The sequence below is a fragment of the Vicugna pacos genome, chromosome 16 (genome assembly GCF_048564905.1).
Source record: "Vicugna pacos chromosome 16, VicPac4, whole genome shotgun sequence".
NCBI lineage: Eukaryota > Metazoa > Chordata > Mammalia > Artiodactyla > Camelidae > Vicugna > Vicugna pacos.
The window spans coordinates 28,567,955-28,591,671 of record NC_133002.1 but is presented as its reverse complement, the minus strand read 5'-3'; positions in this window follow the sequence as shown (position 1 = coordinate 28,591,671).

Sequence of the window (23,717 nt, the reverse complement as noted above, 5' to 3'; positions counted from 1 at the left end):
GTTTGAAGTTACTTCAGTTTTCACTGTAAAACGATTGGAGCTTGTACCATCCCAAATATGCATGTGAAGTTGCGTTTGCAACTAAAGAGAAAATTTGTGTTCCCAACAATCTTGTTGAAAGACGGATTTCACACACATTTAACTCTCACAATTGAGCATGTGGAGAGACGTTCGTTCATCAAACACAAAAGGAACGGGAGGCAGGGAAACTCTTAATCTGGTTTCTCAGTGTGTTTCCTAGTGTCGGATTGAAGTTCCTGCAGTTTTTACTGTAAAACCGAGTTGGAGTTTGTACCGCCCCATATATATGTATGTAGTGGAGTTTGCAACTGTATAGAAACTTTGTTTGCCCTACAAACTAGGTGAAGGATGGCTTTCACACACGCTTAACTCTCAGAACTGAGCATGTGGAGAGACGTTCTTTCATCTAGCATAAAGGGAACGGGTTGCAAAAGAAACACTTACTGTGGTTTCTCAGTGTGTTTCCTGGTTACGTTTTGAAGTTCCTGCAATTTTCACTGTAAACAGATTTGGAGCTTGTTCCTTCCCTTATATATGAATGGTGTGGAGTTTGCAACGGAAGAGAAACTTTGTGTTCCCAAAATTCTAGGTGAAGAACGGCTTTCACACTCGCTAAATTCTCAGAAGTGGGCATGTGGAGAGACGTTTGTTCATCTAGCACAAATGGAACGGGCAGCAGGAGAAATGCTTTCACTTATTTCTCAGTGTTTTTCCTAGTGCCCGTTTGAAGTTCGTGCACCTTTCACTGTAAAACCGACTTGGAGCTTGTACCACCCTTATATATATACGGGGTGGATTTTACCACTGAAGAGAAACTTTGTGTTCCCAACAAGCTAGGTGAAGTACTACTTTCACACATGCTTAACTCAGAACTGAGCATGTGGAGAGACGTTCGTTCATCTATCACAAACGGAACGGTTTGCAGGACAAACACTCACTCTGGTTTCTCAGTTTGTTTCCTATTGTCGGTTGGAAGTTCCTGCAGTTTTCACTGTCAAACCGACTTGGAACTTTTACCTCCCCATATATATGTATGGAATGGAGATTGCAACTTAAGAGAAACATTGTGTTCCCAACAAGCTAGGTGAAGGAAGGCTCTCACACATGCTTAACACTCAGAATTGAGCATGTAGAGACACGTCCATTCATCTAGCACAAAGGGAACGGGTTGCAGGAGAAACACTCACTCTGGTATCTTAGTGTGTTTCCTAGTGCCGGTTTGAAGTTCCTGCTGTTTTCACTGTGAAACCGACTTGGAACTTGTATATCACCATATATATGTATGGAGTGGAGTTTGCAACTGAAGAGAAATTTTGTGTTCCCAACAAGCTAGGTGAAGGACAGCTTGCACACACGCTTATCTCTCAGAACTGAGCGTGTGAAGAGACGTTCGTTCATCTAGCACAAAGGGAACGGGTTGCAGGAGAAACACTCACTCTGGGTTCTCAGTGTGTTTTCTAGTGCCGGTTCGAAGTTCCTGCAGTTTTCACTGTAAAACCGTCTTGGAGCTTGAACCTACTCATACATATGTATGGAGTGGAGTTGGCAACTGAAGAGAAACTTTGTGTTCCCAACAAGCTACATGAAGGAAGGCTTTCACAAACACTTTTCTCTCATAACGGATCATGTTTAGAGCGTTCGTTCGTCTAGCACAAAGGGTATGTGTTGCAGGAGAAACATTCACTCTGGGATCTCAGTGTGTTTCCTAATGCAGCTTAGATTTTTCTGCAATTTGCACTGTAAAAACTCTTTTGAGCTTGTACCTCCCCATATATATGTATGGAGAGGAGTTTCCAACTGAAGAATATCTTTGTGTTCCAAACATGCTAGGTGAATGAACGCTTTCACTCACGGTTAATCTCTGAAAAGATCATGTGGAGAGATGTTGTTTCATCTAGCACAAGGTGAACTTGTTGCAGGGGAAACAATCACTCAGGTTTCTGAGAGTGATTCCTAGTGCCGGTTTGAAGTTCCTGCATTTTTAACTGTAAAACCGATTGGAGCATGTATCTCCCCATATATATATATGGATTTGAGTTTGCAACTGAAGAGAAATTTTGTGTTCCCAACAAGCTTATTGAAGGACGGCTTTCACAAATGCTTTTCTATGATAATGGAGCATTGGAGAACGTTTTTTCATCTGGTACAAACAGAATGTGTTGCAGTAGAATCACTCAATCTGGTTTCCAAGTGTATTTCCTAGTGCCGGTTCCAAGTTACTGCAGTTTTCACTGTAAAACCGACTTGGAGCTTGTACCTCCCCATATATAAAGTATGGAGTGGAGTTTGCCACTGAAGAGAAACTTTGTGTTCCCTACAAGCTAGGTAAAGGTCGGATTTCACACATGCCTAACTCTCAGAACTGAGGATGTTGAGAGAATTTCGTTCATCTAGCACAAATGGAACGGGTTACAGGCGAAACACTCACTCTGGATTCTCCGTGTGTTTCCTAGTGCCGGTTTGAGGTTCCAACAGTTTACACTGTAAAACCTTCTTGGACCTTATACCTCCCCATATATATGTAGGGAGTGAAGATTCCAACTGAAGAGAAACTTTTTGTTCTCAACAAGCTAGGTGAAGAACGGCTTTCACACACGCTTGTCTCTCAGAACAGAGCGTGTGGTGAGCCGTTCGTTCATCTAGCAGAAAATGAACTGGTTGCAGGAGAAACATTCACTCTCGATTCTCTGTGAGTTTCCTAGTGCCGGTTTGATGTTCCAGCAGTTTTAACTGTAAAACCGACTTAGAGCTTATCCCTTCCCATATATATGTATGGAATGGAGTTTGCAACTAAAGAGAAACATTGTGTTCCCAACAAGCTAGGTGAAGGAAGGCTTTCACACATGCTTAACACTCAGAATTGAGCATGTAGAGAGACGTCCATTCATCTAGCACAAAGGGAACGGGTTGCAGGAGAAACACTCACTCTGGTATCTTAGTGTGTTTCCTAGTGCCGGTTTGAAGTTCCTGCAGTTTTCACAGTAAAACCGTCTTGGAACTTGTATCTCACCATATATATGTATGGAGTGGAGTTTGCTACTGAAGAGAAACTATGTGTTCCCAACAAGCTAGGTGAAGGACGGCTTTCACACAAGCTTAAATCTCAGAACTGAGCATGTGGAGAGACGTTCGTTCATCTAGCAGAAAGGAAAATGGTTGCAGGCAAAACACTCACTCTGGTTTCTCAGTGTGTTTCCTAGTGCCGGTTTGAAATTCCTGCTCTTTTCACTATAAAACCGACTTGGAGCTTGAACCTCCCCATATATATGTATGGAGTGGAGTTGGCAACTGAAGAGAAACTTTGTGTTCCCAACAAGCTACATGAAGGACGGCATTCACAAACGCTTATCTCTCATAACGGATCATGTGGAGAGTGTTCGTTCACCTAGCACAAAGGGAATGGTTTGCAGGAGAAACATTCACTCTGGGATCTCAGTGTGTTTCCTAATGCAGCTTAGAAGTTTCTGCAGTTTGCACTGTAAAAACTCTTTGGAGCTTGTACCTACCCATATATATGTATGGAGTGGAGTTTCCAACTGAAGAATACCTTTGTGTTCCAAACATGCTAGGTGAATGAACACTTTCACTCACGGTTAAGTCTCTGAAATGAGCATGTGGAAAGACGTTGTTTCATCTAGCACAAGGTGAACTTGTTGCAGGGGAAACAATCACTCAGGTTTCTGAGAGTGATTCCTAGTGCCGGTTTGAAGTCCCTGCATTTTTCACTGTAAAACCGACTTGGAGCATGTACCTCCCCATATGTATATATGGATTTGAGTTTGCAACTGAAGAGAAATTTTGTGTTCCCAACAAGCTTGATGAAGGATGACTTTCACAAACGCTTTTCTCTGAGAATGGAGCATGTGGAGAACGTTCGTTCATCTGGAACAAACCAAATGGTTTGCAGGAGAAACACTCACTCTGGATTCTCAGTGTGTTTCTTAGTGCCGTTTTGAAGTTCCTGCAGTATTCACTGTAAATCCGACTTTGAGTTTGTACCTCCCCATATATATGTATGGAGTGGAGTATGCAACTGAAGAGAAACTTTGTGTTCCCAACAAGCTATGTGAAGGAAGGCTTTCACACACGCTTAATTCTCAGAACTGAGCATGTGGAGAGACGTTCGTTCATCTAACACAAAGAGAAAGGGTTGCAGGAAAAACATTCCCTCTGGGATCTCAGTGTGTTTCCTAATGTGGCTTAGAAGTTTCTACAGTTTGCACTGTAAAACCTATTTGGAGCTTGTACCTACCCATATATATTTATGGAGTGGAGATTACAACTGAAGAATATCTTTGTGTTCCCAACAAGCTAGGTGAACGAAGGCTTTCACACACGGTTCAGTCTCTGAAATGAGCATGTGGAGAGCCTTTGTTTCATCTAGCACAAGGGGAATTTGTTGCAGGGGAAACAATCACTCATGTTTCTGATTGTGATTGCTAGTACCGGTTTGATGTTCTTGCAGTTTTCATTTTAAAACTGATTTGGAGATTGTCCCTCCATATATATATGTATGGAGTCGAGTTTGCAACTGAAGAGAAACTTTGTGTTCCCAACAAGCTAGGTGAAGGATGGCTTTCACACCCGCTTGACTCTCAGAACTGAGCGTGTGCTGTTACGTTCGTTCATCTAGCACAAAGGGAATGGGTTGCAGAAGAAACACACACTCTGGGTTCTCAGTGTGTTTCCTAGTGCCGTTTTGAAGTTCCTACATTTTTCACAGTAAAACCGACTTGGAGCTTGTACATTCCCTTATATACGTATGGATTGGAGTTTGCAACTGAAGAGAAACTTTGTGTTCCCAACAAGATAGTTGAAGGACGGCTTTCACACATGTTTATCTCTCAGAACTGAGCATATGTAGAGACGTTCGTTCATCTAGCACAAACGGATTGGGTTGCAGGAGAATCACTCACTCTGGTTTCTCAGTGTATTTCCTAGTGCCGGTTCCAAGTTCCTGCAGTTTTCACTGTAAAACCGACTTGGAGCTTGTACCTCCCCATATATTAAGTATGGAGTGGAGTTTGCAACTGATGAGAAACTTTGTGTTCCCAACAAGCTAGGTGAAGGACGACTTTCACACATGCCTAACTCTCAGAACTGAGGAAGTTGAGGGACTTTCGTTCATCTAGCACAAACGGAACGGGTTACAGGCGAAACACTCACTCTGGCTTCTCCGTGTGTTTCCTAGTGCCGGTTTGAGGTTCCTGCAGCTTACACTGTAAAACCGTCTTGGACCTTATACCTCCCCATATATATGTATTGAGTGAAGATTTCAACTAAAGAGAAACTTGATGTTCTACAAGCTAGGTGAAGAACGGCTTTCACACACGCTTGTCTCTCAGAACAGAGCGTGTGGGGAGACGTTCGTTCATCTAACAGAAAATGAACTGGTTGCAGGAGAAACACTCACTCTGGTTTCTCAGTGTGTTTCCTAGTGCCGGTTTGAAGTTCCTGCCGTTTTCACTGTAAACCCGACTTGGAGCTTGTCCCTCCCCATATATTTGTATGGAGTGGAGTTTGCAACTGAAGAGAAACTTTTGTTCCCAACAAGCTAGGTGAAGGGGGGATTTCAAACACGCTTACTTCTCAGAACTGAGCATGTGGAGAGACGTTCATTCATCTAGCACAAAGGGAACGGTTTGTAGGAGAAACACTCACTCTGGGTTGTCAGTGTGTTTCCTAGTGCCGGTTTGAAGTTCCTGCAATTTTCACTGTCAATCCGACTTGGAACTTTTACCTCCCAATATATATGTATGGAATGGCGTTTGCAACTAAAGAGAAAGTTTGTGTTCCCAACAAGCTAGGTGAAGGAAGGGTTTCACACATGCTTAACTCTCAGAATTGAGCATGTGGAGAGACGTTCGTTCATCTAGCTCAAAGAGAATGGCTTGTAGGAGAAACATTCACTCTGCGATCTCAGTGTGTTTCCTAATGCGGCTTAGAAGTTTCTGCAGTTTGCACTTTAAAAAGTATTCGGAGCTTGTACCTCCCCATATATATGTATGGAGTGGGGTTTCCAACTGAAGAATATCTTTGTGTTCCAAACATGCTAGGTAAATGAAGGGTTTCACTCACGGTTAAGTCTCTGAATTGAGCATGTGGAGAGACATTGTTTCATCTAGCACAAGGTGAATTTGTTGCAGGGGAAACAATGACTCAGTTTTCTGAGTGTGATTCCTTGTGCCGGTTTGAAGTTCCTGCATTTTTCACTGTAAATCCGACTTGGAGCATGTACCTCCCCATATATATATATGGAGATGTGTTTGCAACTGAAGAGAAATTTTGTGTTCTCAACAAGCTAGGTGAAGGACGGCTTTCACAAACGATTTTTTCTCAGAATGGAGCATGTGGAGAACGTTCATTCTTCTGACACAAAGAGAATGGTTTGCAGGAGAAACACTCACTCTGGTTTCTCAGTGTGTTTCCTAGTGCCGTTTTGAAGTTCCTACAGTTTTCTCTAAATCCTAATTTGAGTTTGTACCTCCCCATATATATGTATGGATTGGAGTATGCAACTAAAGAGAAACTTTGGGTACAAAACAAGCTAGGTGACGGACGGCTTTCACAATCGTTTAACTCTCAGAACTGAGCGTGTGGAGAGACGTTGGTTCATCTAGCACAAAAGGAACGGGATGTAGGAGAAACACTCACTCTGGGTTCTCAGTGTGTTTCCTAGTGCCGTCTTGAAGTTCCTGCAGTATTCACTGTAAATCCGACTTTAAGATTGTACCTCCCCATATATATGTATGGAGTGGATTATGCAACTGAAGAGAAACTTTGTGTACAAAACAAGCTAGGTGAAAGACGGCATTCACACTCGTTTAACTCTCAGAACAGAGCGTGTGGAGAGACGTTGGTTCATCTAGCAAAAAGGAACGGGTTGTAGGAGAAACACTCACTCTGGGATGTCAGTGTGTTACCTAGTGCCGGTTAGATGATCCTGCATTTTTCACTGTAAATCCGACTTGGAGTTTGTACCTCCCCATATATAAAGTATGGACTGGAGTTTGCCACTGAAGAGAAACTTTGTTTTCCCTACAAGCTAGGTAAAGTACGGATTTCACACATGCCTAACTCTCAGAACTGACGATGTTGAGAGACTTTCGTTCATCTAGCACAAATGGAACGGGTTACAGGCGAAACACTCACTCTGGATTCTCCGTGTGTTTCCTAGTGCCGGTTTAAGGTTACTACAGTTTACACTGTAAAACCTTCTTGGACCTTTTACCTCCCCATATATATGTAGGGAGTGAAGATTTCAATTGAAGAGAAACTTTATGTTCTCAACAAGCTAGGTGAATAACGGCTTTCATACATGCTTGTTTCTCAGAACAGAGCGTGTGGTGAGCCGTTCGTTCATCTAGCAGAAAATGAAGTGGTTGCAGGGGAAACACTCACTCTCGTTTCTCAGTGAGTTTCCTAGTGCCGGTTTGATGTTCCAGCAGTTTTAACTGTAAAACCGACTTAGAGATAATCCCTTCCCATATATATGTATGGAATGGAGTTTGCAAATAAAGAGAAACATTGTGTTCCCAACAAGCTAGGTGAAGGAAGGCTTTCACACATGCTTAACACTCAGAATTGAGCATGTAGAGAGACGTCCATTCATCTAGCACAAAGGGAACGGGTTGCAGGAGAAACACTCACTGTGGTTTCTTAGTGTGATTCCTAGTGCCGGTTTGAAGTTCCTGCAATATTCACAGTAAAACCGACTTGGAACTTGTATCTCCCCATATATATGTATGGAGTGGAGTTTGCAACTGAAGAGAAACTTTGTGTTCCCAACAAGCTAGGTGAAGGACGGCTTTCACACACGCTTAAATCGCAGAACTGAGCATGTGGAGAGACGTTCGTTCATCTAGCAGAAAGGAAAATGGTTGCAGGCAAAACACTCACTCTGGTTTCTAAGTGTGTTTCCTAGTGCCGGTTTGAAGTTCCTGCTCTTTTCACTGTAAAACCGACTTGGAGCTTGAACCTCCCCATATATATGTATGGATTGGAGTTGGCAACTGAAGAGAAACTTTGTGTTCGCAACAAGCTAGGTGAAGGACGACTTTCACACATGCCTAACTCTCAGAACTGAGGATGTTGTGAGACATTCGTTCATCTAGCACAAACAGAACGGGTTACAGGCGAAACACTCACTCTGGCTTCTCCGTGTGTTTCCTAGTGCCGGTTTGAGGTTCCTGCAGTTTACACTGTAGAACCGTCTTGGACATTATACCTCCCCGTATATATGTATGGAGTGAAGATTTCAACTGAAGAGAAACTTGATGTTCTCAACAAGCTAGGTGAAGAACGGCTTTCACACACGCTTGTCTCTTAGAACATAGCGTATGGTGAGCCGTTCATTCATCTAGCAGAAAATGAACTGGTTGCAGGAGAAACACTCACTCTGGTTTCTCAGTTTGTTTCCTAGTGCCGGTTAGAAGTTCCTGCAATTTTCACTGTAAACCCGACTTGGAGCTTGTCCCTCCCCATATATATGTATGGAGTGGAGTTTGCAACTGAAGAGAAACATTTGTTCCCAACAAGCTAGTTGAAGGACGGATTTCAAACACGCTTACCTCTCAGAACTGAGCATGTGGAGAGACGTTCATTCATCTAGCACTAAGGTAGCGGGTTGTAGGAGAAACACTCTCTCTGGTTTCTCAGTGTGTTTCCTAGGGCCGGTTTGAAGTTCCTGCAGTTTTCACTGTAAAACCGACTTGGAGCTTGAACCTACCCATATATATGTATGGAGTGGAGTTGTCAACTGAAGAGAAAGTTTGTGTTCCCACAAGCTACATGAAGGACGGCTTTCACAAACGCTTTTCTTTCAGAACGGATCATGTGGAGAACGTTCATTCATCTAGCACAAAGGGAATCGGTTGCAGGGGAAACATTCACTCTGGGATTTCAGTGTGTTTCCTAATGCGGCTTAGAATATTCTGCAGGTTTCACTGTAAAACGTAGTTGGAACTTGTTCCTCCCCATATATACGTATGGAGTGGTGATTTCAACTGAAGTATACCTTTGTGTTCCCAACAAGCTAGGTGAAGGGAGGATATCACACACGCTGAATTCTATGAATTGAGCATGTGGAGAGACTTTATTTCATCAAGCAAAAGGGGAACTTGTTGCAGGGGAAACAATCACTCTGTTTTCTCAGTGTGTTTCCTAATGACGTTTTGAAGTTCCTGTAGTTTTCACTGTAAATCCGAATTTAAGATTGTACCTCCCCATATATATGTATGGAGTGGAGTATGCAACTGAAGAGAAATTTTGTATACAAAACAAGCTAGGTGAAGGACGGCTTTCACACTCGTTTAACTCTCAGAACTGTGCGTGTGGAGAGACGTTGGTTCATCTAGCAAAAAAGGGAACGGGATGTAGGAGAAACACTCACTCTGGGTTCTAGTGTGTTTCCTAGTGCCATTTTGAAGTTCCTGCAGTTTTCACTGTAAAAACGACTTGGAGCTTGTACATCTCCATATATATGTATGGATTGGAGTTTGCACCTGGAGAGAAACTTTGTGTTCCCAACAAGCTAGGTGAAGGACGGCTTTCACACACGCTTAAATCTCAGAACTGAGCATGTGGAGAGACGTTCGTTCATTTAGTACAAACGGGACGGGTTGCAAGGGAAACACTCACTCTGATTTTTCAGTGTGTTTAATAGTGCCGGTTTGAAGTTCCTGCAATTTTCACTGTCAAAACGTCTTGGAACTTTTACCTCCGCGTATATATGTATGGAATGGAGTTTGTAACTAAAGAGAAACTTTGTGTTCCCAACAAGCTAGGTGAAGGACGGCTTTCACACATTCTTAACTCTCAGAACTGAGCGTGTGAAGAGACGTTGTTTCATCAAGCAAAAGGGGAACTTGTTGCAGGGGAAACACTCACTCTGGTTTCTCTGTGTGATTCCTAGTGGCGGTTTGAAGTTCCTGCAGTTTTCACTGTAAATCCAACTTTGAGATTGTACCTCCCCATATATATGTATGGAGTGGAGTATGCAACGGAAGACAAACTTTGGGTTTCCAACAAGCTATATGAAGGACGGCTTTCACAAACGCTTTTCTTTCGAACGGATCATGTGGAGAACGTTCGTTCATCTAGCACAAAGGGAATCGGTTGCAGGGGAAACATTCACTCTGGGATCTCAGTGTGTTTCCTAATGCGGCTTAGAATATTCTGCAGGTTTCATTGTATAACCTAGTTGGAGCTTGTTCCTCCCCATATATATATATGGAGTGGAGATTTCAACTGAAGTATACCTTTGTGTTCCCAACAAGCTAGGTGAAGGGAGGCTTTCACACACGCTTAATTCTATGAATTGAGCATGTGAAGAGACTTTATTTCATCAAGCAAAAGGGGAACTGGTCGCAGGGGAACACTCATTCTGTTTTCTCAGTGTGTTTCCTAGTGCCGTTTTGAAGTTCCTGTATTTTTCACTGTAAATCCAACTTTGAGACTATACCTCCCCATATATATGTATGGAGTGGAGTATGCAACTGAAGAGAAACTTTTTGTACAAAACAAGCTATGTGAAGGACGGCTCTCACACTCATTTAACTCTCAGAACTGAGCGTGATGAGAGACGTTGGTTCACCTAGCACAAAGGGAACGAGTTATAGGAGAAACAATCACTGTGTTTCTCAGTTTGTTTCCTATTGCCGGTTTGATGTTCCTGCAGTTTTCACTGTAAAACCGACTTGGAGCTTGTCCCTCCCCATATATACATGGAGTGGAATTTGCAACTGAAGAGAAACTTTGTGTTCCCAACAATCAATGTGAAGTAAGGCTTTCACACAAGCTTAGTTATGAGAAGTGAGCGTTTGGAGAGACGTTCGTTCATCTAGCACAAAGGAAACTGGTTGCAGGAGAAACACTCACTCAGGTTTCTCAGTGTGTTTCCTAGTGCCGGTTTGAATTTCCAGCAGTTATCATTGTAAAACCGACTTGGAGCCTGTACTTCCCCATATATATATGGAGTGGAGTTTGCAACTGAAGAGAAACTTTGTGTTCCCAACAAGCTAGGAGAAGGCTGGCTTTCACACACGGTTAACTCTCAGAACTGAGAATGTGGAGAGACGTTCGTTCATCTAGCACAAAGGGAATCGGTTGCAGGGGAAACATTCACTCTGGATTCTCAGTGTGTTTCCTAGTGCCGTTTTGAAGTTCCTGTATTTTTCACTGTAAATCCAACTTTGAGACTGTACCTCCCCATATATATGTATGGAGTGGAGTATGCAACTGAAGAGAAACTTTTTGTACAAAACAAGCTATGTGAAGGACGGCTCTCACACTCATTTAACTCTCAGAACTGAGCGTGATGAGAGACGTTGGTTCACCTAGCACAAAGGGAACGAGTTATAGGAGAAACAATCACTCTATTTCTCATTTTGTTTCCTATTGCCGGTTTGATGTTCCTGCAGTTTTCACTGTAAAACCGACTTGGAGCTTGTCACTCCCCATATATACATGGAGTGGAATTTGCAACTGAAGAGAAACTTTGTGTTCCCAACAATCAATGTGAAGTAAGGCTTTCACACAAGCTTAGTTATGAGAAGTGAGCGTTTGGAGAGACGTTCGTTCATCTAGCACAAAGGAAACTGGTTGCAGGAGAAACACTCACTCAGGTTTCTCAGTGTGTTTCCTAGTGCCGGTTTGATTTTCCAGCAGTTATCACTGTAAAACCGACTTGGAGCCTGTACTTCCCCATATATGTATGGAGTGGAGTTTGCAACTGAAGAGAAACTTTGTGTTCCCAACAAGCTATGTGAAGGAAGGCTTTCACACACGCTTAATTCTCAGAACTGAGCATGTGGAGAGACGTTCGTTCATCTAACACAAAGAGAAAGGGTTGCAGGAAAAACATTCCCTCTGGGATCTCAGTGTGTTTCCTAATGTGGCTTAGAAGTTTCTACAGTTTGCACTGTAAAACCTATTTGGAGCTTGTACCTACCCATATATATTTATGGAGTGGAGATTACAACTGAAGAATATCTTTGTGTTCCCAACAAGCTAGGTGAACGAAGGCTTTCACACACGGTTCAGTCTCTGAAATGAGCATGTGGAGAGCCTTTGTTTCATCTAGCACAAGGGGAATTTGTTGCAGGGGAAACAATCACTCATGTTTCTGATTGTGATTGCTAGTACCGGTTTGATGTTCTTGCAGTTTTCATTTTAAAACTGATTTGGAGATTGTCGCTCCATATATATATGTATGGAGTCGAGTTTGCAACTGAAGAGAAACTTTGTGTTCCCAACAAGCTAGGTGAAGGATGGCTTTCACACCCGCTTGACTCTCAGAACTGAGCGTGTGCTGTTACGTTCGTTCATCTAGCACAAAGGGAATGGGTTGCAGAAGAAACACACACTCTGGGTTCTCAGTGTGTTTCCTAGTGCCGTTTTGAAGTTCCTACATTTTTCACAGTAAAACCGACTTGGAGCTTGTACATTCCCTTATATACGTATGGATTGGAGTTTGCAACTGAAGAGAAACTTTGTGTTCCCAACAAGATAGTTGAAGGACGGCTTTCACACATGTTTATCTCTCAGAACTGAGCATATGTAGAGACGTTCGTTCATCTAGCACAAACGGATTGGGTTGCAGGTGAATCACTCACTCTGGTTTCTCAGTGTATTTCCTAGTGCCGGTTCCAAGTTCCTGCAGTTTTCACTGTAAAACCGACTTGGAGCTTGTACCTCCCCATATATTAAGTATGGAGTGGAGTTTGCAACTGATGAGAAACTTTGTGTTCCCAACAAGCTAGGTGAAGGACGACTTTCACACATGCCTAACTCTCAGAACTGAGGAAGTTGAGGGACTTTCGTTCATCTAGCACAAACGGAACGGGTTACAGGCGAAACACTCACTCTGGCTTCTCCGTGTGTTTCCTAGTGCTGGTTTGAGGTTCCTGCAGCTTACACTGTAAAACCGTCTTGGACCTTATACCTCCCCATATATATGTATTGAGTGAAGATTGCAACTGAAGAGAAACTTGATGTTCTCAACAAGCTAGGTGAAGAACGGCTTTCACACACGCTTGTCTCTCAGAAAAGAGCGTGTGGGGAGACGTTCGTTCATCTAACAGAAAATGAACTGGTTGCAGGAGAAACACTCACTCTGGTTTCTCAGTGTGTTTCCTAGTGCCGGTTTGAAGTTCCTGCCGTTTTCACTGTAAACCCGACTTGGATCTTGTCCCTCCCCATATATTTGTATGGAGTGGAGTTTGCAACTGAAGAGAAACTTTTGTTCCCAACAAGCTAGTTGAAGGACGGATTTCAAACACGCTTACCTCTCAGAACTGAGCATGTGGAGAGACGTTCATTCATCTAGCACAAAGGGAACGGTTTGTAGGAGAAACACACACTCTGTGTTCTCAGTGTGTTTCCTCGTGCCGGTGTGAAGTTCCTACATTTTTCACAGTAAAACCGACTTGGAGCTTGTACATTCCCTTATACGTATGGATTGGAGTTTGCAACTGAAGAGAAACTTTGTGTTCCCAACAAGATAGTTGAAGGACGGCTTTCACACATGTTTAACTCTCAGAACTGAGCATATGGAGAGACGTTCGTTCATCTAGCACAAACGGATTGGGTTGCAGGAGAATCACTCACTCTGGTATCTCAGTGTATTTCCTAGTGCCGGTTCCAAGTTCCTGCAATTTTCACTGTAAAACCGACTTGGAGCTTGTACCTCCCCATATATAAAGAATGGAGTGGAGTTTGCAACTGAAGAGAAACTTTTGTTCCCAACAAGCTAGGTGAAGGACGGATTTCAAACACGCTTACCTCTCAGAAATGAGCATGTGGAGAGACGTTCATTCACCTAGCACAAAGGTAACGGGTTGTAGGAGAAACACTCACTCTGGTTTCTCAGTGTGTTTCCTAGTGCTGGTTTGAAGTTCCTGCAGTTTCCACTGTAAAACCAACTTGGAGCTTGTAACTCCCCATATATGTGTATGGAGTGGAGATTGCAACTGAAGAGAAACTTTGTGTTCCCAACAAGTTAGGTGAAGGACGGCTTTCACACACGCTTGACACTCAGAACTGAGCATGTGGAGAGACGTTCATTCACCTAGCACAAAGGTAACGGGTTGTAGGAGAAACACTCACTCTGGTTTCTCAGTGTGTTTCCTAGTACCGGTTTAATGTTCCTGCAGTTTTCAATGTACAAGCGACATGGAGCTTGTACATGCCCATATATACGTATTGAGTTGAGTTTGCAACTGAAGAGAAACTTTGTGTTCCCAACAACCTAGGTGAAGGACGGCTTTCTCACACGCTTAAACCTCAGAACTCAGGATGTGGAGAGACGTTCATTCATCTAGCATAAAGGGAAAGTGTTGCGGGAGAAATACTCACTCTGGTTTCTCAGTGTGTTTCCTAGTACCGTTTTGAAGTTCCTACATTTTTCACAGTAAAACCGACTTGGAGCTTGTACATTCCCTTATATACGTATGGATTGGAGTTTGCAACTGAAGAGAAACTTTGTGTTCCCAACAAGATAGTTGAAGGACGGCTTTCACACATGTTTATCTCTCAGAACTGAGCATATGTAGAGACGTTCGTTCATCTAGCACAAACGGATTGGGTTGCAGGAGAATCACTCACTCTGGTTTCTCAGTGTATTTCCTAGTGCCGGTTCCAAGTTCCTGCAGTTTTCACTGTAAAACCGACTTGGAGCTTGTACCTCCCCATATATTAAGAATGGAGTGGAGTTTGCAACTGATGAGAAACTTTGTGTTCCCAACAAGCTAGGTGAAGGACGACTTTCACACATGCCTAACTCTCAGAACTGAGAAAGTTGAGGGACTTTCGTTCATCTAGCACAAACGGAACGGGTTACAGGCGAAACACTCACTCTGACTTCTCCGTGTGTTTCCTAGTGCCGGTTTGAGGTTCCTGCAGTTTACACTGTAAAACCGTCTTGGACCTTATACCTCCCCATATATATGTATTGAATGAAGATTTCAACTGAAGAGAAACTTTATGTTCTCAACAAGCTAGGTGAAGAACGGCTTTCACACACGCTTGTCTCTCAGAACAGAGCGTGTGGGGAGACGTTCGTTCATCTAACAGAAAATGAACTGGTTGCAGGAGAAACACTCACTCTGGTTTCTCAGTGTGTTTCCTAGTGCCGGTTTGAAGTTCCTGCCGTTTTCACTGTAAACCCGACTTGGAGCTTGTCCCTCCCCATATATTTGTATGGAGTGGAGTTTGCAACTGAAGAGAAACTTTTGTTCCCAACAAGCTAGTTGAAGGGCGGATTTCAAACACGCTTACTTCTCAGAACTGAGCATGTGGAGAGACGTTCATTCATCTAGCACAAAGGGAACGGTTTGTAGGAGAAACACTCACTCTGGGTTGTCAGTGTGTTTCCTAGTGCCGGTTTGAAGTTCCTGCAATTTTCACTGTCAATCCGACTTGGAACTTTTACCTCCCAATATATATGTATGGAATGGCGTTTGCAACTAAAGAGAAAGTTTGTGTTCCCAACAAGCTAGGTGAAGGAAGGGATTCATACATGCTTAACTCTCAGAATTGAGCATGTGGAGAGACGTTCGTTCATCTAGCACAAAGAGAATGGCTTGTAGGAGAAACATTCACTCTGGGATCTCAGTGTGTTTCCTAATGCGGCTTAGAAGTTTCTGCAGTTTGCACTTTAAAAAGTATTCGGAGCTTGTACCTCCCCATATATATGTATGGAGTGCGGTTTCCAACTGAAGAATATCTTGTGTTCCAAACATGCTAGGTGAACGAAGGCTTTCACTCACGGTTAAGTCTTGAAATGAACATGTGGAGAGACGTTGTTTCATCTAGCACAAGGTGAACTTGTTGCAGGGTAAACAATCACTCAAGTATCTGATTGTGATTCATTGTGCTTGTTTGAAGTTCCTGTATTTTTCATTGTAAAACCGATTTGGAGCATGTACCTCCCTATATATATATATGGACTTGAGTTTGGAAATGAAGAGAAATATTGTGTTCCCAACAAGCTAGGTGAAGGAAGGCTTTAACAAACGCTTTACTCTCAGAATGGAGCATGTGTAGAATGTTCGTTCTTCTGGCACAAAGAGAATGAGTTGCATGAGAAACACTCACTCTGGTTTCTCAGTGTGTTTCCTAGTGCCGTTTTGAAGTTCATGCGGTATTCACTGTAAATCCGAATTTGAGATTGTACCTCCCCATATATATGTTTGGAGTGGAGTTTGCAACTGAAGAGAAACTTTGTGTACAAAATAAGGTAGGTGAAGGACGGCTTTCACACTCATTTAACTCTCAGAACAAAGCGTGTGGAGAGACGTTATTTCATCTAGCACAAAGGGAACGAGATGTAGGAGAAACACTCACTCTGGATTGTCAGTGGGTTTCCTAGTGCCGGTTTGAAGTTCCTGCATTTTTCACTGTAAAACCGACTTGGATCTTGTACCTCCCCATATATATGTATGGAGTGTTTTGCAAATGAAGAGAAACTTTGTGTTCCCAACAACCTAGGTAAAGGACGGATTTCACACATGCATAAATTTCAGAACTGAGGATGTTGAGAGACTTTCATTCATCTAGCACAAAGGGAACGGGTTGCAGGGGAAACACTCACTCTAGTTTTCAGTGTGTTTAATAGTGCCGGTTTGAAGTTCCTGCAGTATTCACAGTAAAACCGACTTGGAGCTTGTACCTCCCCACATATATGTATGGAGTGGAGTTTAAAACGAAAGAAAAACTTTGTGTTCCCAGCAAGCTAGGTGAAGGACGGTTTTCACACACGCTTAACTCTCAGAACTGAGCAAGTGGAGAGACGTTCGTTTATCTAGCAGAAATGGAACGCGTTGCAGGAGAAACATTCCCTCTGGGATCTCAGTGTGTTTCCTAATGCGGCTTAGAAGTTTCTGCAGTTTGCACTGTAAAATCTTTTTGGAGCTTCTACCTCCCCATATATATGTATGGAGTGGGGTTTCCAACTGAAGAATATCTTTGTTTTCCAAACATGCTAGGTAAATGAAGGCTTTCACTCACGGTTAAGTCTCTGAAATGAGCATGTGGAGAGACGTTGTTTCATCTAGCACAAGGTGAATTTGTTGCAGGGGAAACAATGACTTAGTTTTCTGAGTGTGATTCCTTGTGCCGGTTTGAAGTTCCTGCATTTTTCACTGTAAAACCGACTTGGAGCATGTACCTCCCCATATATATATATGGATATGTGTTTGCAACTGAAGAGAAATTTTGTGTTCTCAACAAGCTAGGTGAAGGACGGCTTTCACAAACGCTTTTTTCTCAGAATGGAGCATGTGGAGAACGTTCGTTCTTCTGACACAAAGAGAATGGTTTGCAGGAGGAACACTCACTCTGGTTTCTCAGTGTGTTTCCTAGTGCCGTTTTGAAGTTCCTACAGTTTTCACTAAATCCTAATTTGAGTTTGTACCTCCCCATATATATGTATGGGGTGGAGTATGCAACTGAAGAGAAACTTTGTGTACAAAACAAGCTAGGTGAAAGACGGCATTCACACTCGTTTAACTCTCAGAACAGTGCGTGCGGAGAGACGTTGGTTCATCTAGCAAAAAGGGAACGGGTTGTAGGAGAAACAGTCACTCTGGGATGTCAGTGTGTTACCTAGTGCCTGTTAGATGATCCTGCATTTTTCACTGTAAATCCGACTTGGAGTTTGTACCTCCCCATATATAAAGTATGGACTGGAGTTTGCCACTGAAGAGAAACTTTGTTTTCCCTACAAGCTAGGTAAAGGACGGATTTCACACATGCCTAACTCTCAGAACTGACGATGTTGAGAGACTTTCGTTCATCTAGCACAAATGGAACGGGTTACAGGCGAAACACTCACTCTGGATTCTCCGTGTGTTTCCTAGTGCCGGTTTGAGGTTACTACAGTTTACACTGTAAAATCTTCTTGGACCGTTTACCTCCCCATATATATGTAGGGAGTGAAGATTTCAATTGAAGAGAAACTTTATGTTCTCAACAAGCTAAGTGAAGAACGGCTTTCATACATGCTTTTCTCTCAGAACAGAGCGTGTGGTGAGCCGTTCGTTCATCTAGCAGAAAATGAAGTGGTTGTAGGGGAAACACTCACTCTCGTTTCTCAGTGAGTTTCCTTGTGCCGGTTTGATGTTCCAGCAGTTTTAACTGTAAAACCGACTTAGAGCTTATCCCTTAACATATATATGTATGGAATGGAGTTTGCAACTAAAGAGAAACATTGTGTTCCCAACAAGCTAGGTGAAGGAAGGCTTTCACACATGCTTAACTCTCAGAATTGAGCATGTATAGAGAGGTCCATTCATCTAGCACAAAGGGAACGGGTTGCAGGAGAAACACTCACTTTGGTTTCTTAGTGTGTTTCCTAGTGCCGGTTTGAAGTTCCTGCAATTTTCACAGTAAAACCGACTTGGAACTTGTATCTCCCCATATATATGTATGGAGTGGAGTTTGCAACTGAAGAGAAACTTTGTGTTCCCAACAAGCTAGGTGAAGGACGGCTTTCACACACGCTTAAATCGCAGAACTGAGCATGTGGAGAGACGTTCGTTCATCTAGCAGAAAGGAAAATGGTTGCAGGCAAAACACTCACTCTGGTTCCTAAGTGTGTTTCCTAGTGCCGGTTTGAAGTTCCTGCTCTTTTCACTGTAAAACCGACTTGGAGCTTGAACCTCCCCATATATATGTATGGATTGGAGTTGGCAACTGAAGAGAAACTTTGTGTTCGCAACAAGCTAGGTGAAGGACGACATTCACACATGCCTAACTCTCAGAACTGAGGATGTTGAGAGACATTCGTTCATCTAGCACAAACAGAACGGGTTACAGGCGAAAAACTCACTCTGGCTTCTCCGTGTGTTTCCTAGTGCCGGTTTGAGGTTCCTGCAGTTTACACTGTAGAACAGTCTTGGACATTATACCTCCCCATATATATGTATGGAGTGAAGATTTCAACTGAAGAGAAAATTGATGTTCTCAACAAGCTAGGTGAAGAACGGCTTTCACACACGCTTGTCTCTCAGAACATAGCGTATGGTGAGCCGTTCATTCATCTAGCAGAAAATGAACTGGTTGCAGGAGAAACACTCACTCTGGTTTCTCAGTGTGTTTCCTAGTGCCGGTTAGAAGTTCCTGCAATTTTCACTGTAAACCCGACTTGGAGCTTGTCCCTCCCCATATATATGTATGGAGTGGAGTTTGCAACTGAAGAGAAACATTTGTTCCCAACAAGCTAGGTGAAGGACGGATTTCAAACACGCTTACCTCTCAGAACTGAGCATGTGGAGAGACGTTCATTCATCTAGCACTAAGGTAGCGGGTTGTAGGAGAAACACTCTCTCTGGTTTCTCATTGTGTTTCCTAGGGCCGGTTTGAAGTTCCTGCAGTTTTCACTGTAAAACCGACTTGGAGCTTGAACCTACCCATATATATGTATGGAGTGGAGTTATCAACTGAAGAGAAACTTTGTGTTCCCAACAAGCTACATGAAGGACGGCTTTCACAAACGCTTTTCTCTCAGAACGGATCATGTGGAGAACTTTCGTTCATCTAGCACAAAGGGAATGTGTTGAAGGGGAAACATTCACTCTGGGATCTCAGTGTGTTTCCTTGCGGCTTAGAAAATTCTGCAGGTTTCACTGTAAATCCTAGTTGGAGCTTGTTCCTCCCCATATATATGTATGCAGTGGAGACTGCAACTGAAGAGAAACTTTGTGTTCCCAACTAGCTAGGTGAAGGACGGCTTTCACACACGATTGACACCCAGAACTGAGCATGTGGAGAGACGTTCCTTCATCTAGCAGAAAGGAAACGGGATGCAGGGGAAACACTCACTCTGGTTTTTCAGTGTGTTAAATAGTACCGGTTTGAAGTTCCTGCAGAATTCACTGTAAAACCACCTTGGAGCTTGTACCTCCCCACATATATGTATGCAGTGGAGTTTAAAACCGAACAAAAAATTTTTGTGTTCCCAAAAAGCAAGGTGAAGAACGGCATTCACACATACTTAACTGTCAGATCTGAGCGTGTGGAGATACGTTCGTTCATCTAGCAGAAAGGGAATGGGTTGCAGGGGAAACATTCACTCTGGGATCTCAGTGTGTTTCCTAATGCTTCTTTGAATATTCTGCAGTTTTCACAGTAAATCCTAGTTGGAGCTTGTACCTCCCCATATATATTTATGGAGTGGATATTGCAACTGAAGTATACCTTTGTGTTCCCAACAAGCTAGTTGAAGGGAGGCGTTCACACACGCTTAATTCTATGAATTGAGCATGTGGAGAGACTTTGTTTCACCAAGCAAAAGGGAACTGTTTGCAGGGGAAACACTCACTCTGTTTTCTCAGTGTGTTTCCTAGTGCTGTTTTGAAGTTCCTGTAGTTTTCACTGTAAATACGAATTTGAGTTTGTACCTCCCCATATATATGTATGGAGTGGGGTATGCAACTGAAGAGAAACTTTGTATACAAAACAAGCTAGGTGAAGGACGTCTTTCACACTCGTTTAACTCACAGAACAGTGCGTGTGGAGAAACGTTGGTTCATCAAGCACAAAGGGAACGGGATGTAGGAGAAACACACACTCTGTGTTCTTGTGTGTTTCCTAGTGCCGTTTTGAAGTTCCTGCAGTTTTCACTGTAAAAACGGCTTGGAGCTTGTATATCCCCATATATATGTATGGATTGGAGTATACACCTGGAGAGAAACTTTGTGTTCCCAACAAGCTTGGTGAAGGACGGCTTTCACACACGCTTAACTCTCAGAACTGAGCATGTGGAGAGACGTTCGTTTATCTAGCACAAAGGGAACTGGTTGCAGGAGAAACACTCACTCAGGTTTCTCAGTGTGTTTCCTAGTGCCGGTTTGAAGTTCCAGCAGTTTTCACTGTAAAACCGACTTGGAGCTTGAAACTACCCATATATATGTATGGAGTGGAGTTGTCAACTGAAGAGAAACTTTGTGTTCCCAACAAGCTATATGAAGGACGGCTTTCACAAACGCTTTTCTTTCAGAACGGATCATGTGGAGATCGTTCGTTCATCTAGCACAAAGGGAATCGGTTGCAGGGGAAACATTCACTCTGGGATCTCAGTGTGTTTCCTAATGCGGCTTAGAAAATTCTGCAGGTTTCAATGTAAAACCTAGTTGGAGCTAGTTCCTCCCCATATATATGTATGGAGTGGAGATTTCAACTGAAGTATAGCTTTGTGTTCCCAACAAGCTAGGTGAAGGGAGGCTTTCACACACGCTTAATTCTATGAATTGAGCATTTGGAGAGACTTTATTTCATCAAGCAAAAGGGGAACTGGTTGCAGGGGAAACACTCATTCTGTTTTCTCAGTGTGTTTCCTAGTGCCGTTTTGAAGTTCCTGTAGTTTTCACTGTAAATCCAACTTTGAGATTGTACCTCCCCATATATATGTATGGAGTGGAGTATGCAACTGAAGAGAAACTTTTTGTACAAAAGAAGCAATGTGAAGGACGGCTCTCACACTCATTTAACTCTCAGAACTGAGCGTGTTGAGCGACGTTGGTTCATCTAGCACAAAGGGAACGAGTTATAGGAGAAACACTCACTCTGTTTCTCAGTTTGTTTCCTATGGCCGGTTTGAAGTTCCTGCAGTTTTCATTGTAAAACCGACTTGGAGCTTGTCCCTCCCCATATATACATGGAGTGGAGTTTGCAACTGAAGAGAAACTTTGTGTTCCCAACAATCAATGTGAAGTAAGGCTTTCACACAAGCTTAGCTATGAGAAGTGAGTGTTTGGAGAGACGTTCGTTCATCTAGCACAAAGGGAACTGGTTGCAGGAGAAACACTCACTCAGGTTTCTCAGTGTGTTTCCTAGTGCCGGTTTGAAGTTCCAGCAGTTTTCACTGTAAAAGCGACTTGGAGCCTGTACCTCCCCATATACATATGTAGTGGAGTTTGCAACTGAAGAGAAACTTTGTGTTCCCAACAAGCTAGGAGAAGGCTGGCTTTCACACATGCTTATCTCTCAGAACAGCGCATGTGGAGAGACGTTCGTTCACATAGCACAAACGGAACTGGTTGCAGGAGAAACACTCATTCTGGTTTCTCAGTGTGTTTCCTAGTGCCGGTTTGAAGTTCCTGCAGTTTTCACTGTAAAACCGACTTGGAGCTTGAACCTACCCATATATATGTATGGAGTGGAGTTTTCAACTGAAGGGAAACTTTGTGTTCCCAACAATCTACATGAAGGACGGCTTTCACAAACGCTTTTTTCTCAGAATGGATCATGTGGAGAACGTTCGTTCGTCTAGCACATAGGGAACGGGTTGTAGGAGAAACCCTCACTCTGGGTTCTCAGTGTGTTTCCTAGTGCCGGTTTGAAATTCCTGCATTTTTCACTATAAAACGGACCTGGAGCTTGAACCTACCCATATATATGTATGGAGTGGTGTTGGCAAATGAAGAGAAACTTTGTGTTCCCAACAAGCTACGTGAAGGACGGCTTTCACAAACGCTTTTCTCTCAGAACGGATTATGTCGAGAACTTTCGTATATCTAGCACAAAAGGAATGGGTTACATGAGAAACATTCAGTCTGGGATCTCAGTGTGTTTCCTAATGCGGCTTAGAATTTTCTGCAATTTTCACTGCAAATCCTAGTTGAAACTTGAACCTCCCCATATATATTTATGGAGTCGATATTGCAACTGAAGAATACCTTTGTTTTCCCAACAAGCTAGGTGAAGGGAGGCTTTCACACACGCTTATGTCTATGAATTGAGCATGTGGAGAGATGTTGTTTCATCAAGCAAAAGGGGAACTGGTTACAGGGGAAACACTCACTCTGGTTTCTCAGTGTGTTTCCTAGTGCCGGTTTGAAGTTCCTTCAGTTTTCAATGTAAACCCGACTTGGAAATTGTCCCTCCCCATATATATGTATGGAGTGGTTTATGCAACTGAAGAGAAACTTTGTGTACAAAACAAGCTAAGTGAAGGACGGCTTTCACACTCATATAACTCTCATAACTGAGGGTGTGGAGAGACGTTCGTTCATCTAGCTCAAATGGAACGGGTTGTAGGAGAAACACTCAGTCTGGGTTCTCAGTGTGTTTCCTAGTGCCGTTTTGAAGTTCCTGCAGCTTTCACAGTAAAACCGACTTGGAGCATGTATATCCCCATATATATGTATGGAGTGGAGTTTGCAACTGAAGAGAAACTTTGTGTACCCAACAAGCTAGGTGAAAGATGGCATTCACACACGCTTAACTCTCAGAAATGAGCATGTGGAGAGACGTTCGTTCATCTAGCAGAAAGGAAACGGGATGCAGGGGAAACAATCACTCTGGTTTTTCAGTGTGTTTAATAGTGACGGTTTGAAGTTCCTGCAGAATTCACTGTAAAACCGCCTTGGAGCTTGTACCTCCCCACATATATGTATGGATTGGAGTTTAAAACCGATCAAATACTTTGTGTTCCCAAAAAGCTAGGTGAAGAACGGCATTCACACATGCTTAACTGTCAGAACTGAGCGTGTGGAGAGACGTTCGTTCATCTAGCAGAAAGGGAACGGGTTTCAGGAGAAAAACTCACTCTGGGTTCTCAGTGTGTTTCCTAGTGCCTCTTTGAAGTTCCTGCAGTTTTCACTGTAAAACCGACTTGGAGCTTGAACCTACCCATATATATGTATGGAGTGGAGTTGTCAACTGAAGAGAAACTTTGTGTTCCCAACAAGCTATAT